The sequence below is a fragment of the Mustela erminea genome, chromosome 1 (assembly GCF_009829155.1).
Source record: "Mustela erminea isolate mMusErm1 chromosome 1, mMusErm1.Pri, whole genome shotgun sequence".
Classification (NCBI taxonomy): Eukaryota; Metazoa; Chordata; class Mammalia; order Carnivora; family Mustelidae; genus Mustela; species Mustela erminea.
The window spans coordinates 94,037,284-94,053,745 of NC_045614.1; the positions used below are offsets into that span (position 1 = coordinate 94,037,284).

Consider the following 16,462-nt stretch of genomic DNA (forward strand, 5'->3'; position numbering starts at 1 on the left):
GTAATTTGTATAAGACATGAAAATTTAAAAAAAAATGTTATGCACAACAAGAATGCAAATGCTGAATATTTTAACCTGTCCCCTTTGACATCTCCATCTTTATACCTTCCTGATACTATTCCCTCAGAAACCTTATTCAATAAAGCATTACTTGGAAAAGTTGCATATTCAACTTCTCTCTCTATAGAAGTCCTTGAGTATTTTTTTTTTAATCCAGTCATGCAACCAATATACGTTGAACATATTTAAGACTGTTCTAGGTACTAAAAATACTAACAATAAACAAACATTCTTGCCTCTGATGGAATTTACATTCTTCAATTAACATCCCAGCCCATGCCCCCCATTTTTTTTTTAAAAGTCAACACCAGCCAACACCTTATCTATGTCCAAACCCTTGAGCCAAGGATAATTTGACAGAATTGCCTACGAGTCACTATTATTATTCCCATAAATTTCATTCATATATAAACTCATCACAGTTACTGCTTTACCAAGCTTACCAATGAAAATAGTGTTGCTAAATGTAATAGACATGTTTTGAAACCCTATCAACAGGCCACATGATTTCATCTTTTTCTTTCAGATATCTTTTCCCTTCCCTGTATTTCTTACCTGTTAGAATTACTTAGGGCTCTACTCAGTATCTTTTCTTCTTAATCTTTATACTCTTTTAAGGGATTTACCATCAAAATAGTCTGTTTCAGTTATCAACTTCTCAATGTATTCTTCATCTTCACATCTACCCTTGTTTGTCCCACATTATGATCCTCGAGCTGGACCTGTAAACTTTTTTGTTATCTGCTACAGTGTTCAGTTTTTTAACTAAAGGGCATGGGAGGAATACTACAAAGTATGGTATGTAGGGGCTTCCCTCCCAACTTATTGCACCTGTTCCCATCACTTTCTGTTCTTCTGTTCTTCATAGTACTCTTTCAACTCTTCTTGGTTAACAATCTTACAATCATTTCTGTGTGCAGATTAATATGTAATAAATTTACTATTTATTTTTAAGTAAATTATTTTTAGAACAGTTCTAGATTTACCAAAAAACTGTGAAGACAGTACAGAAAACTCCCACATACATCACATTCACTTACTCTATTATTAACTCCTTACCATTTGTATGGTACATTTGCTACAGTTAGTGAACCAATATTGAGAGATTAACGAAAAGTCCCTACTTAATTCAGATTTTCTTAGCTTTGCCTAATGGCCATTTTCTGTTCCAGGACCCCATCCAGGACACCCTATTACATTTATGTCATGTGCCTCTAAACTCCTCTTGGCTTTGACAGGCTTTCCCTGGTTTTCTGGTGACCCTGACTGTTGTGAGGATTTCTGGCCAAGTGTTTTATAGAAGGTTTCTCAACTGGGTTTTGTCTGATGGGTTTTTCTTATCACTACACTGGGATTAAGGGTTTGGAAAGGAAGATGTAAGAGAGAAAGTTTTACTTTTTTTCACCTTGTATCAAAGGTATACATTATCAACAAAATTTATCACTGAGGAAGCTGACCTTAATCAGTTGACTGAGGTGGTGTCTGTCATGTTTCTCAACTGTAAAGTTACTTTTCCACCCTGTTCCATTCTGTATTTCTGGAAGAAAGACACTACATACATCCCATTACACATTTATGGGATGGGGTGTTATTCTCCACCTCTTTCATGGGGGGAGTATTTATGCATATCTAGAATTTTTTAGTAAGGTAGATTTATCTGTTCTCATTCGATCATTTAAACTAATGTGGACTCATCCAAACTTATTTTATACCTTGAGTTATAATTCAACACAGTTCTGTTCTTCAACATGTTTCAGCTCTGGCCGTAGGGAAATCTTCATCCATTTCACATATTTCCATCTGTGTGTGTGTGTGTATGTGTGGGTCTTACTGGTTACCTTCTGGAAGCACAATATTCTGCAGGCTCATCTTGTGTATTCCCTTCCTCAATTTTTGGAACTAGTCAATACTCCAAGGAGCTCTGGTTCCTTTTACTGAAGAATGATATTAAAGATGAAGATCTTGGCACTTGGTTTTGCTCCTTGATACTGAGTGTAAGTACTGCTGCATTTCCATATTAAGATAAATATAAGTTCATACTAGTTAACTCCAACTCTAACCATTAACATATGAATGCATCATCCCCCTTACTAATCCATATGGTCACAACCCAACAGTGACAAACCTGACACCAACTAGTATACACGTATAGCAGTACTAGAACTATTTATGTGCTGTGATGAGCACTGGGTGGTACACTTAACGAAGCACTGAGCACTACATCAAAAACTAATTATGTACTATACAGTGGCTAACTGTATAACATAAAAAAACTGTTCAATTACACCCCAGCAGAAACAATTTTATTAACTAGATTGCATTGCTTACATATACAATGTAGTTTCTTTGATTTTAGGCTTACAGATTAATTTCAAAAGTTATTTAAGTCAGCAACATCCTGCCCAATTCCCTTCAGTAACATTGTTTCAAACACTTCAAACAGAGGTAGACTGCTTTGTTACATTCTACATTCCCTTCTGGTATCCACCTAACCTCTTACATGACTTTATAAAATCTGTACTTCTAAAGTTCACTTTTTCTGTTAAGTTCAATGGGTTTTAACAAATGCAGTATCATGTATGTACAATCTGGTATCTCATCACCTTAAAAAAATCCCTGTGCTTCTCCCATTCAAACCTCCCACTTCTCTTTGGCAAACAATGAATTCTTTTATCTTAACTACAGTTTTGGCTTTTACAATCATATAATTAAATCACACAGTATGCAGCCTTTTTAGACTGTATCTCTCACTTTAACAATATATAAAAAGATTCATCCATGTCTTTTAGTGCTGAATAGCTAATTTCCTTTTATTTCTAAGTAATATTTCATTGTATGAATGTATTACATTTTGTCATCCACTAACCTAATGATGGACATCTTGGTCACCATTTCTTGGCAGTTAGGAATAAAGCTGCAATACACATTCACATGCAGCATTTTGTGTGGGCATAATTTCCAAATGAGTTGTGTAAACATCCAGGAGGATGATTATTAAATCATATGATAAAACTATGTTTAGCTTTGTAAAAAAACTGCCAATCTTCCAAAGTAGATATAATATTTTGTATTCCCTCCAGTGATGAATAAGAGTTCCTGATGCTCTGTAACACTGACAGCTTTATAACCTTGTCAAGTATTTGGATTTCAGCCATTTTAATAGGTATACAGTTGTTATTCTATTGTTGTCTTAATTTGCAATTCCTGAATAATAAATAATTAAGGACTTTTTAATAATTAACAATTCTTCATCAAATTAAATTTTCTACTGCAATTACTAGAATATTGTCTCCTGACTACATCCTGACTCTCTATTTGTACTATCTAACATGACAGCACTACTCTCCTGAAGCTGAGCATACAAAATATGGCTAGTCAAAAACAAAATTTGCAATAAGCATAAAATATCCACAAGATTGTGAAGACATGAAGTTCAGAATGAAAAATACCGTACAAAATCTCTCACTTAAAATGTTATAGTGATTACATGATAAAATAACTTTAGATACACAAAAATTAATTTCATTACCCATTTTTTGTAACTCAGACAATATTAAGCTGCAGATGTGGCTCACATCCTATTTCTATTTAATGATCCCATGCTATTCTAATTCTATAATCACAGTAATTCTTATAATGTAACATAATCCCATTACTTCCTTGTTTAATCTCTGATCTTTAGTGACCCTCATTAACCACCAATTTAAAATCTAAACTCCTAAGCATGGCAACTAAGGCTATCATTTACCACCTGTTCAGTCATCTACCGCACCAGATCCTTCTTTACAGGCTGATAAATTTAAAATTGCTTAAAAACATCATCATTTCATGCTTTCATTCTTACAGCTGGACTCCTGATTTTGGCTCCTAGTAAGTCTTGTCTCCGTGCTCACTTTTCAGAAGAACAGGTATTTTCTCAGTATTGTGCAAGCACGTAAGTGTCTCTACACACAAGGGTGTGTATATGTCTGAAAACAGGTGGCAAAATGTTGTATTTCTTTATTAAATAAGTAATACATTCACATGGTCTAAAATTCAAAAGGTAATTAAAGTTCTACAATGAAAGCTTGCACACCCCTGCCCTCAATCCACAATCTACCTTCCTAAGAGACAAACACTACTACTCTTTCCTTATATGTCATATAAACAAAGAAATATGTATGGAATAAAAGAAGAAATAAATAAATGGAAACCCACTCTATGTTCATGGATTGGAAGAGTTAATTTTATTAAAATGAAAATACTCCCCAAAGCAACCTACAGATTCAATGTAATCTCTTATCAAAATCCAAATGACATGTTTTGCAGAAATAGAAAAACCATTCTATAATTAATAGAGACTCTCAAAAGGATCTCAAAAGACCAGAATAATCTTGAAAAGCAACAACAATGGAAGACACGCTTCTTGACTTGAAAACTTATTACAAAGCTAAACTATAAAAACAGTGTGGTGCTGGCATGAAAGCAAACATACAGAGCAGTGGAATATAATAAAGAGCCCAAAAAACAAACCCTCACTTATATGGTTTACGGATTTTGACAAGGGTGCCAAAACCACTCAATGGGTAAAGAGCAAAAGGCAACAGAATGGAAAATAATATTTACAAATCATGTATCTGATTAATTGAAAGATTTACTTATTTATTAATATATTTATTTATTTATTTATTGAAGGATTTATTAAAAGATTAATACCCAAAATTCATAAAGAACTACTAAAACTTACAAATAACCTGACTTGAAAATTGGAAAATAATCTGAATAGACATTTCTCTGAAGAAGATATGCAAATGTACGTTAAGCAAAGAAGAGATGCTCAATGTCACTAATCATTAGGGAAATGTACATCAAAACTACAATGAGATGGAACCCCATACCTATTACGATGGCTACCATCAAAAAAAGAGAAAACAATTCTTGGAAAGGATGTGGAGACATTAGAATTCTTGTGCACTGTTGATGGGAATGTAAAATGGTATAGCCATTGTGGAAAACAGTATGTCAGTTCCTCAAAAATAGAAAAATAGAATTACCATATGATCAACCAACTATATATACATATATACTCAAAAGAACTGAAACCAGGGTCTCAAAAAGTTATTTGTACAGCCATCATAACAGCAACATTATTCACAAGAGCTCAAACATGGAAGCAAAACAAGTATCCATTGTTGAATTAACGGATGAACAAATGTGATATATACACACAACAGAGTATATTATTCAGCCTTCAAAATGAAGGAAATCCTAACACAATCTACAATAGGGATGAACCTTGAGAATATCATACTAAGTGAAATAAGGCAATAACAAAAAAGTACTAAATCACTCCACTTAAATAAGGTACTTAGTCAAAATCATAGAGACAGAAAGTGTTTGCCAGAGGCTAGGGAAAAAAGAAATAGGGAGGGGGCAGGCACCTGGGTGGCTCAGTGGGTTAAGCCTCTGCCTTCAGCTCAGGTCATGAATTCAGGATCCTGGGATCGAGCCCTACATCAGGCTCTCTGCTCGGCAGGGAGCCTGCTTCCCTCTCTCTCTCTGCCTCTCTGCCTACTTGTGATCTCTCTCTGTCAAATAAACAAATAAAATCTTAAAAAAAAAAAAGAAATAGGGAGTTATTGTTTAATGGGTAGAATTTATGTTTTTGTTTTTTACTGAAGTATAGCAATTTTATAATAGTTTCAAGTGTACAAAATAATGAGTCAATATTTGTATTTTCACGATCACATTACAAAGTGATCACCACAATAAATCTATCGTCTGTCACTGTACAGAGTTTTTACTATAGTACCAGTTATATTTTCTATGCCCAACACTGCATATCCATGTATTATTTTTCATAGAGTTAGTTTTAAAATGTGAATAAAGTTCTAGAGATGGTGGTAATGACTGCACAGTATCATGAATGTATTTAATACAACTGAACTGTACAGGTAAAAATGGTTAAGTTGGCAAACCTTAGGTGTATTTCACCAAAATAAAAAGAAAAATTGGGAAAAAAATGAAATGCATATATATTTCCATGTATCTATAATATTTTGTTACTTATGCACAGCTCTGCACCATTCTACTTTCACATATTTTCAGTCAATCTATAGTATGTCCTAGAGTAGAGCTTACTTCTTTTCTGAAAGCTGCAGTGTTGCATTGAACTGATAGACATAACTTTTTTAGACACTAAGCCACTGACTTATATTTACTTTATTCTGGATCTTTTACAATTACAAATAACACTATGACAAGTAAGCCTGCATATGTGTGTGTACACACACATATATTATTATACACAAATAGTATATAGACAGTATAAACTAAACTCCATAAATACAGGAGAAATAAACCAGAATTCTCATACCTGGGAACCTTTAGCACGGGTCATGGGGGGGGAGGATAAAAACAAAAAAATCCATTTGATCTTATCTAAGGTTCTATCACTTTTATCTACACTATCCCAAGAGTGACTTTCCCATGTCCCAAATCCAGACACTAACAATCAGAAAAGATGTTCAGAAAAACTGACCCTAATAAAAAGAGTAAGAACAGAGAATATAAAGATTTATTTATTTATTTATTTGAGAGCGAGACAGTGAGAGAGAGCATGAGCGAGGAGAAGGTCAGAGAGCGAAGCAGACTCCCCATGGAGCTGGGAGCCTGATGTGGGACTCGATCCCGGGACTCCGGGATCATGACCTGAGCCGAAGGCAGTCGTCCAACCAACTGAGCCACCCAGGCGTCCCAAGAACAGAGAATATAATAATACAACAGGATACATACAATCTTAAGGTTATACCCGAAGAATACAATTTTGCAGTCCTGAAAACAAACCCTATCTCAGACATGTAACTACACTTATCCCACTCAAATTTGATGTTTCTTTGAAGTTTGGCCAGGGGGTGGGGGATAAGCAGAAGAAGAATTTTGACAATTATTTTAAAGGGTGATAATAGGGGCGCCTGGGTGGCTCAGTGGGTTAAAGGGTGATAATATATACATAACCCTTTATCTACTTGTCAATTGACAGGCTCCCTTCTCTACATGTTTCTGCCACATAGATGAAGTGACATATAGCTGTATTCTCATTCCTAAACAAGGATCCAAGGTGCTCTCAAATGAAAGAAAAGGATGATGTCCCACGACCAACTTGCTTAGTTGTTTCAGTTCTGACACTGTGCCATCTTATTAACTGAGCCTTAATGCAGAAATTATAAATTACTTATACCTAAGTAACCCAGACAGTAAACTGGTTCCTATGAAGCTAGAATCCTGCCCTACCATTATCAGCCTATCCCAGTGACTGAAGGCCTTTCCTTGAATACCGCACCATTAAGTGGGTCTCCCACAAGAGGCTGCCAGACAACATAGATGGCATAGATCTAGCTCAGAAGACATCTATAAATGCTTACTGATCCTGAACACACACAGTCTCCCTGGTGGAACAAGATACACTTATTTCATTTACCCCAACATCTTGGCTAGGAAATCTTTCTTCAATTAATAGCAAGTAAATCTCTTCCCAAATACCTGGCTCAACATAGCAGCCATGTCTAGCATCTAGGACTTGTTTTATTGAGTCTCACCTACCCTACTTTCCAGAATTCTGCTAAAGACCTCAAGTGACATTTATGTGGTATCATTGCCAAATATGCAGAACTAGAACCTAACCATTAATGCAAAAAAAAAAAAAAAAAAATCAAACTGATCCAATCTACGTAATACAAGGTAAGAGAAAGGATTTTTTTTTTCACACTTCAACACAACTCTTACTTCTTTATTCGTCAGTTACTATGTATCAGATAAATAAAAAAATTTGATCCTTCCATACACTACCACACACCTTTTCAAGAAACTTTTACTACTTAAGATGTACTTTCCAACATCCCATTAGAGTGCTGACAGTTGGTGATGGAGGACTAATCATGCTTCCAATCCCATTAAAAATAGTGTAAATGAGGAGGAAGCAAGATGGCGGAGGAGAAGGAGACTAAAATATCATCAGGTCCCAGGAGCTCAGCTACTTAGTTATCAAATCATTCAGAACACGTACAAACACATCAGAGATAGAAAAGAAGAAGAAAAGAAATTCTAGGAAGAGAAAATCAACCACTTTCTGGAAAGGTAAGACACGTGGAAAAGTGAATCCAAAGCCATAGGAACACTGGTCAGGGGGACCTGCTCCCAGAAAGTGGCAGAGCATCGGAGCACAAAATCGGAACTCTCAGAAGTCGGGTCCACTGAGGGACATCATTCCAGAGGCTAAGCAGAGCTGGAGACTACACGGAGGCAGTGTGGTTTCAGGACCTGCAAGGTCATAAAAAGGCTGGGGGTGTCTGAGTGTAGCAGAGCAGCGAGGTACTGGAGACGGGAAGCTGACTACAGAGATAAGGCAGAGGAGTAAGTTCTCAGTTCGGGGGTTACCTTAAACCATGATCCAAGGCATAGTCAGACCACTGCTCTTTGAGCAGGGACACTACAAATGGCACATATGGTGAGACCCCCTACTAGCTCCTCCGAGAGGGGTGCCAGAAATCTGCTGGGTTTGGAGACTTCAAATGGGCAGTGGGCCACAGACAGAAACACTCAGTTGCAGGCAAGGTGTCCACGGAGCACGGGCCAGAGACCAGGCAGACAAGAGGGATTGAATGCTTTTCTCTGAAGGCGCGATGAGAACTGGAGACCGAGTACTTGGTTCTCTGGGACGGAAACTGAAGTCCGCCATTTTCATTCCTGTGCTCCAAAGCCTTACAAAAAGCATTCAGGGAACAAAAGGTACGGAGCACAAACAGGAGCAGATTACTTAGCCTGGACCCTGGAAAGGTTGATGCAATTCCACCTCAGAAAAGACATTTGAGAATCACTACAACAAGCGTCCCCCAGAAGATCAACAAGAACATTCACCAAAAACAAGTTCACCAATCAATAAGAACTGTAGAATTACAGAGATAGGGGAAAGTAGCACTCAGAATTCATGGTGTTTTCCCGATAATACTTTAGTCTTACAAAGTTAAATTTTTTTTATTCTTTTTTTTTTAATTTAATCTTTCCTCGTTTAACATTTTCAAACTATTTTATATTAATAAGAGCTTTTTAAAAAAATCATTTTATATTACCACTGTTATACTCATATATTTCATCGCATCATTATATTTAATTTTATTTTTCTATACATATAAGTTTTTTTCTTTGAAATTTTGAGATACAATTTGTTCAAATAAACCAAAATATACTCTAAATCGAACACATGGCTTTCTTCCAGTCTCCACCCATATCATGTATGCTCTTTTTTTTTCATTTTCCAAATAATTTTCATATCAGTTCCTTTTTTACAATCTTTTTTAATCTTCATCATTACACTCATATTCCACCCCTTCATCATGTTTACCATTATTTTTGTATATATATAACTTTTACTTTCTTTAAAATTTTTGGAGGAAGTTTCATCTAAGTGAACAGAATATACCCAAAATCCAGTGAGTGGATGTGTTCTATTCACCAGTTTTAAGATTTTTTTTTTGTCTAATTTTTTTATTTTCCCCCCTTTTTTCTTCCACCATTTCAGGTCTCCCCTGATTTGATTAGCACGTATTTTTCTGAGGGCTTTGCGATCCTTTTAGTATTTTATTCTCTCGTTCAACTATTCTTATCTGGATAAAATGACGGAAAAACTCACCACAAAAAAAAGAACAAGAGGCAGAACCAATGGCTAGGGACCTAATCAATACGGACACTGGTAATATGTCAGATCTAGAGTTCAGAATAATGATTCTCAAGGTGCTAGCTGGACTCGAAAAAGGCATGGAAGATTATTAGAGGCGCACTGTCTGGAGAAATAAAAGCCCTTTCTAGAGAAATAAAAGAACTGTAATCTAACCAAGCTGAAATTTTAAAAGCTATTAATGGCATGCAATCAAAAATGGAGGCTCTAACTGCTAGGACAAACGAGGCAGAAGAGAGAATTAGTGATATAGAAGAGCAAATGATGGAGAATAAAGAAGCTGAGCAAAAGAGAGACAAACAACTACTGGACCACGAGGGGAGAATATCCAGAGATAAGTGATACCATAAGACAAAACAGTATTAGAATAACAGGATTCCGGAAGAAAGGGGGGGGAGGGGTGCAGAAGGTATACTGGAGAGAATTATAGTGGAGAATTTCCCTAATATGGAAAAGGAACATGAAAATCCAGGGGATGCAGAGAACCGCCCCTCAAAATTAGTAAAAATAGGTCCATACCCCATCATCTAACAGTAAAACTTACAAGTCTCAGTGACAAAGAGAGAATCCAGAAAGCAGCTCAGGACAAGAAGTCTATAACATACAATGGCAGAAATATTAGATTGGCAGCAGACCTATCCACAGAGACCTGGCAGGCCAGAAAGGACTGGCATGATATATTCAGAGGAATAACGAGAAAAATATCCAGCCAAGGATACTATATCCAGGCAGGCTGTCACTGAAATTGGAGAGATAAAAAGCTTCCAGGACAAACAAAAATTAAGAAAATTTGCAAACATCAAACCAGCCATACAGAAAATATTGAAAGGGGTCCTCTAAGCAAAGAAAGAGCCTAAAAGTAACAGACCAAAAAGGAATAGAGACAATATACAGTAACGGTCACCTTACAGGCAATACAATGGCACTAAATTCACATCCCTCAATAGTTACCCTGAATGTGAATGGGATAAATGCCCCAATCAAAAGACACAGGGTATCAGAATGTATTAAAAAAACAAGACTCATCCATATGCTGTCTACGAGAAACTCATTTTAGACCCAAGGACACCTCCATCTGAAAGTGCGGGGGTAGAAAATAATTTACCATGCTAATGGACAACGAAAGAAAGCTGGGGTGGCAATCCTAATATCAAATAAATTACATGTTAAGCCAAAGACTATAACAAGAGATGAGGAAGGACACCCTATCTATCATACTTAAAGGGTCTGTTCAACAAGAAGATGTAACAGTTTTAAATGTCTATGCCCCTAACCTGGGAGTAGCCAATTATATAAACCAATTAATAACAAAATCAAAGAAACACATTGACAATAATACAGTAACAGTAGGGGACTTTAACACCTCCCTCACAGAAACAGACAGATCATCTAAGCAAAAAGATCGACAAGGAAATAAAGGCTTTAAATGACACACTGGACTACACGGACATCACAGAGATATTCAGAACACTCCATCCAAAAGCAACAGAATACACATTCTTCTCTAGTGCACATGGGACACGCTTCAGAATAGATCACACCCTGGCTCACAAAATCACGTCTTAACCAGTACCAAAGATGGGATCGTTCCCTGAATATTTTCAGACCACAATGTTCTAGCTCTGAAGCGAGAACTCAATCACAAGAGGAAAGCTGGAAAGAACACAAATACACGGAGGCTAAAGAGCATCCTACTAAAGAATGAATGGGTCAACCAGGAAATTAAAAAACTGAAAAAATTCAGGAAAGAAATGAAAATGAAAACACAACTGTTCAAAATCTTTGGGACACAGCAAAGGCAGCCCTGAGAGGAAAGTATATAGCGATACAAGCCTTTCTCAAGAAACAAGAAAGCTCTCAAGTACACAACCTAACCCTACACCTAAAGGAGCTGGAGAAAGAACAGCGAAGAAAGCCTAAACCCAGCAGGAGAAGAGAAATAGTCAAGTCAGAACAAAAATCAATGAAACAGAAACCAAAGAACAGTAGAACAAATCAATGAAACTAGGAGCTGGTTCTCTCATAACACACCCCTGGTGCCAGACTTCTGCAAAAGCAAAGAGAAAGGACCCAAATTAATAAAATCATGAATGAAAGAGGAGAGATCACAACCAACACCAAAGAAATACAAACAATTTTAAGAACGTACTATGAGCAACTATACGCCAGCAAATCTGACAATCTGGAAGAAATGGGTGCATTCCTAGAGACGTATAAACTAACAAAACTGAACCAGGAAGACAAAGAAAACCTGAACAGACCCATAACCAGTACGGAGATTGAAGCAGTCATCAAAAATCTCCCAACAAACAAGAGCCCAGGGCCAGACGGCGTCCCGGGGGAATGGTACCAAGCATTTAAAGAAGAACTAATACCTGTTCTCCTCAACTGTTCCAAAAAATGGAAATGGAAGGAAGACTTCCAAACTCGTTCTATGAGGCCAGCACTACCTTGATCCCAAAACCAGACAAAGACCCCACCAAAAAAGAGAATTACAGACCAATATCCTTGATGAACACGGATGCAAAAATTCTCATCAAAATACCAGCCAACAGGCTCCAACAGTACATTAAAAGGATTATTCACCCCGACCAAGTGGGATTTATTCCAGGGCTGCAAGGTTGGTTCAACATCTGCAAGTCAATCAATGTGATACAGTACCTTAATAAAAGAAAGAACAAGAACCGTATGATACTCTCAACAGATGCTGAAAAAGCATCTGACAAAGTACAGCATCCCTTCTTGATCAAAACTCTTCAAAGTGTAGGGACAGAGGATACATATCTCAATATCCTCAAAGCCATCTATGCAATACCCACGTCAAATATCATTCTCAATGGCGAAAACTGAGAGCTTTTCCCCTAAGGTCAGGAACACGGCAGGAATGTCCACTATCACCACTGCTATTCAACACAGTACTAGAAATCCTAGCCTCAGCAATCAGACAACAAAAAGAAATAAAAGGCGTCTGAATACGCAAGGAAGAAGTCAAACTCTCACTCTTTGCAAACGACACAATACTTTATGCAGAAAACCCAAAATACTCCACGCCAAAAATGCCAGAACTCATACAGGAATTCACTTACACGTCAGGATAAAAAATCAATGCCCAGAAACCAGTTGCATTTCTATACACAAACAACAAGAGAGAAGAAAGAGAAATTAAGCAGTCGATCCCATTTACAATCGCACCCAAAACCGTAAGATACCTAGGAATAAACCTAACCAAAGAGGCAAACACTCTGCACTCAGAAAACTATAAAGTACGCATGAAAGAAATGGAGGAAGACACAAAGAAATGGAAAAACGCTCCATGCTCATGAATTGCAAGAACAAATACTGTGAAAATGTCTATGCTACCTAAAGCAATCTACATGTTTAATGCAATCCCTATCAGAATACCATCCATTTTTTCCAAAGAAAAGGAACAAATAATCCTAAAATTTATATGGAACCAGAAAAGGCCCTGAACAGCCAGAGCAATGTTGACAAAGAAAGCCAGAGTTGGTGGCAACACATTTCCAGACTCCAAGCTCTATTACAAAGCTGTCTTCATCAAGACAGTATGGTACTGGCACAGAAACAGACACATAGATCAACGGAACAGAACAGAGAGCCCAGAAATAGACCCTCAACTCTATGGCGAAATAATCTTTGACAAAGCAGGAAATGGAAATGGAAAAAAGACAGTCTCTTCAACAAAAGGTGTTGGGAAAACCAGACAGCCACATGCAGAAGAATGAAACTGGACCATTTCCTTACACCACACACACAAATTGACTCAAAATGGATGAAAGGCCTCAATGTGAGAACAGGAATCCATCAAAATCCTTGAGGAGAGCCCAGGCAGCAACCTCTTCGACCTCAGCCGCAGCAACTTCTTCCTAGTAATATCGCCAAAGGCAAGGGAAGCAAGGGCAAAATGAACTACTGGGACTTCATCAAGATCAACAGCTTTTGCACAGTAAAGGAAACAGTCAACAAAACCAAAAGACAACTGACAAAATCGGAGAAGATATTCGCAAATGACATAGCAGATAAAGGGCTAGTATCCAAAATCTATAAAGAACTTATCAATCTCACCACCCAAAGAACAAATGACCAATCAAGAAATGGGCAGAAGACATGAACAGACATTTCTACAAAGAAGACATCCAGATGGCAGATGGCCAACAGACACATGAAGAAGTGCTCTGCACCACTCGGTATCAGAGAAATACACATCAAAACCACAATGAGATACCACCTTACACCAGTCAGAATGGCTAAAATGAACAAGTCAGGAAACGACAGATGCTGGCGTGGATGCAGAGAAAAGGGAACCCTCCTACACTGTTGCTGGGAATGCAGGCTGGTGCAGCCACTCTGGAAAACAGCAAGGCGGTTCCTCAAAAAGTTGAAAATAGAGCTACCCTACAACCCAGCAATCACACTACTGGAATTTACCCTAAAGATACAAATGTAGTGATCCAAAGGGGTACATACACCGGAATGTTTATAGCAGCAACGTCCACAATAGCAGCAATGTCCACAATAGCCAAACAACGCAAAGAACCTAGATGTCCATCAACAGATGAATGGATACAGAAGACGTGGTATATATACACAACGGAATACTGTGCAGCCATCAAAAGAAATGAAATCTTGCCATTTGCAACGATGTGGATGGAACTATGAGGTATTATGCTGAGTGAAATAAGTCAATCAGAGGAAGACAATTATCATATGATATCTCTGATATGAGGAATTTGAGGGGAAGGGCAGGGGATTTGGGGAGATAGGGAAGGGAAAAGGTGAAACAAGATGGGATCGGCAGGAAGACAAACCATAAGAGACTCTTAATCTCACAAAATAAACTGAGGGTTGCTGGGGTGTGGGGGTTAGGGAGAGGGTGGTTGGGTTATGGAAAATGGGGAGGGTATGTGCTATACTGAGCGCTACGAAGAGTGTAAGCCTGATGATTCACAGACATGTACCCCTGGAGCAAATAATACAATGTACATTAATAAAAATAATTTTAAAAAATAGTGTAAGAGATGTCATGGTCCATAGGTTACTAATAAAGGAAACTAGAGTCATGTTTTCACTGCTGGACATTCCCGAGACAGAGTGGGAGGGAAAGATGGTAATGATTACATGTAGGAAATCAAAACTATTGGAAACAATGCCTGACTAAAATTACTAAGTAACAACTTCCACAGAAAATATGCTCATGGTGTCATAAACCCACACAACCTTCACTACATGTTTGTGAAAATGATGTAATCAAGTATCAGGGTTAAGAACAAATGTTTTATTGAAAGTATCTATTACTTAATCTAAATGCCCACCTACAATTCTGGTAAAACTGTTTAAAGACAGCAACTAATTGTAACTGAAAGCTAACTGTTTTAAATTAGCTTTATGCTTTACCTGAATTTGCTCATAAGCACCAAATGTAAAATAATACCTACCCTTTCACAAAAGTATACAGAAAACATACTTGGAATAAAAATAGAAAATCAGTATATACAAATAATTAAAAGAAAACAAGGAACACAAATAACTGTAACATAATACAGTAAACTATAGTATATAAAAAACGTTTCATGGCAATTTGGTTTAAGGCAAATGCTGGAAGGGTTCTATGAAGGGACATATAATTTCCAGTAACAGGTAACCAGAGAAAGTTTCACAGAGAGATGAGCTAACTGGGACTTAATGGATCAGTACAATTGGTACAACTATCATGAACAGAATTTAGGAAGCAAGGATTCCAGAAAGAACGAACACCACGAGCTAATGCACAGAAGTGGGAAAGCACAAGACACCTACACACAGAGAAGGACAAAGAAATGTATCTGACTGAAAGAAAGGTTATGAATAAGGAAACAATAAAATAGCAGGTTTTAATTTAGAAGAATGTTAAGTCAAACAAAAAGGCACTTCTTGTTATTTGAACAAGTTTTTAAAAAGGTCAACATCGGGCACCTGGGTGGCTCAGTGGGTTAAGCCTCTCCCTTCGGCTCAGGTCATGATCTCCAGGTCCTGGAATCGAGCCCCATGTAGGGCTCTCTGTTCAGCAGGGGCCCTACTTCTCCCCGACCCTCGCCTGCCCTTCTGCCTACTTGTGATATCTCTGTCAAATAAATTAAGAAAATCTTTTTTAAAGGTCAACTTGACTCTATTTTTTTAAATGGAACTGAAAAGAAAAAAGACTTCCTACTAAAAGTAGGATGGTAACAGTTCAAACCCCATATAAAGTGAAACCTAAAAAAATGAAATTGGGGAAAGGAAAAGAAGAGACAGATGTAGAAGACACTGTAAAATAAATTTTTATCAGATGAGACTCTAATTAAATATAGGAGAGAGGGAAAGGAAGGGAGGATGAAGAAACTCAATGGTGATTCACATTTTAATTGTGAGTTCTTGGAAGAACTAAGATAGTTTTAACAAACTTAAGGAAGTCCCAACTAAAACCCAGTCAACAGGAGAAATATTACATGAAAAATTAATAATAGGTAACAAAGCTAGTTTGAGAAAGGAGATACAAGTCCAAATGATGAGTACATTTCAGAATGTGATCATCAAGTGTGTAGGCTTAAGCAACAAAAGTCGTATTATAAAGAGATTATTGTTTCTTAGAAACATAAAAAGAGAAGTGCTATAGAAAATGACAAATAGGCAATTTGGAAAAGAAACACAAATGAT

The 16,462-nt window shown here is 37.1% G+C and overlaps 1 protein-coding gene across 2 annotated transcripts in view; it reads right to left on the reverse strand.

The window, feature by feature from the left end:
- The window catches only part of STAG1 (stromal antigen 1), a 434,712-nt gene that overhangs the window by 279,196 nt on the left and 139,054 nt on the right, over positions 1-16,462 (reverse strand). The gene's annotated exons all lie outside the window — the stretch shown is intronic.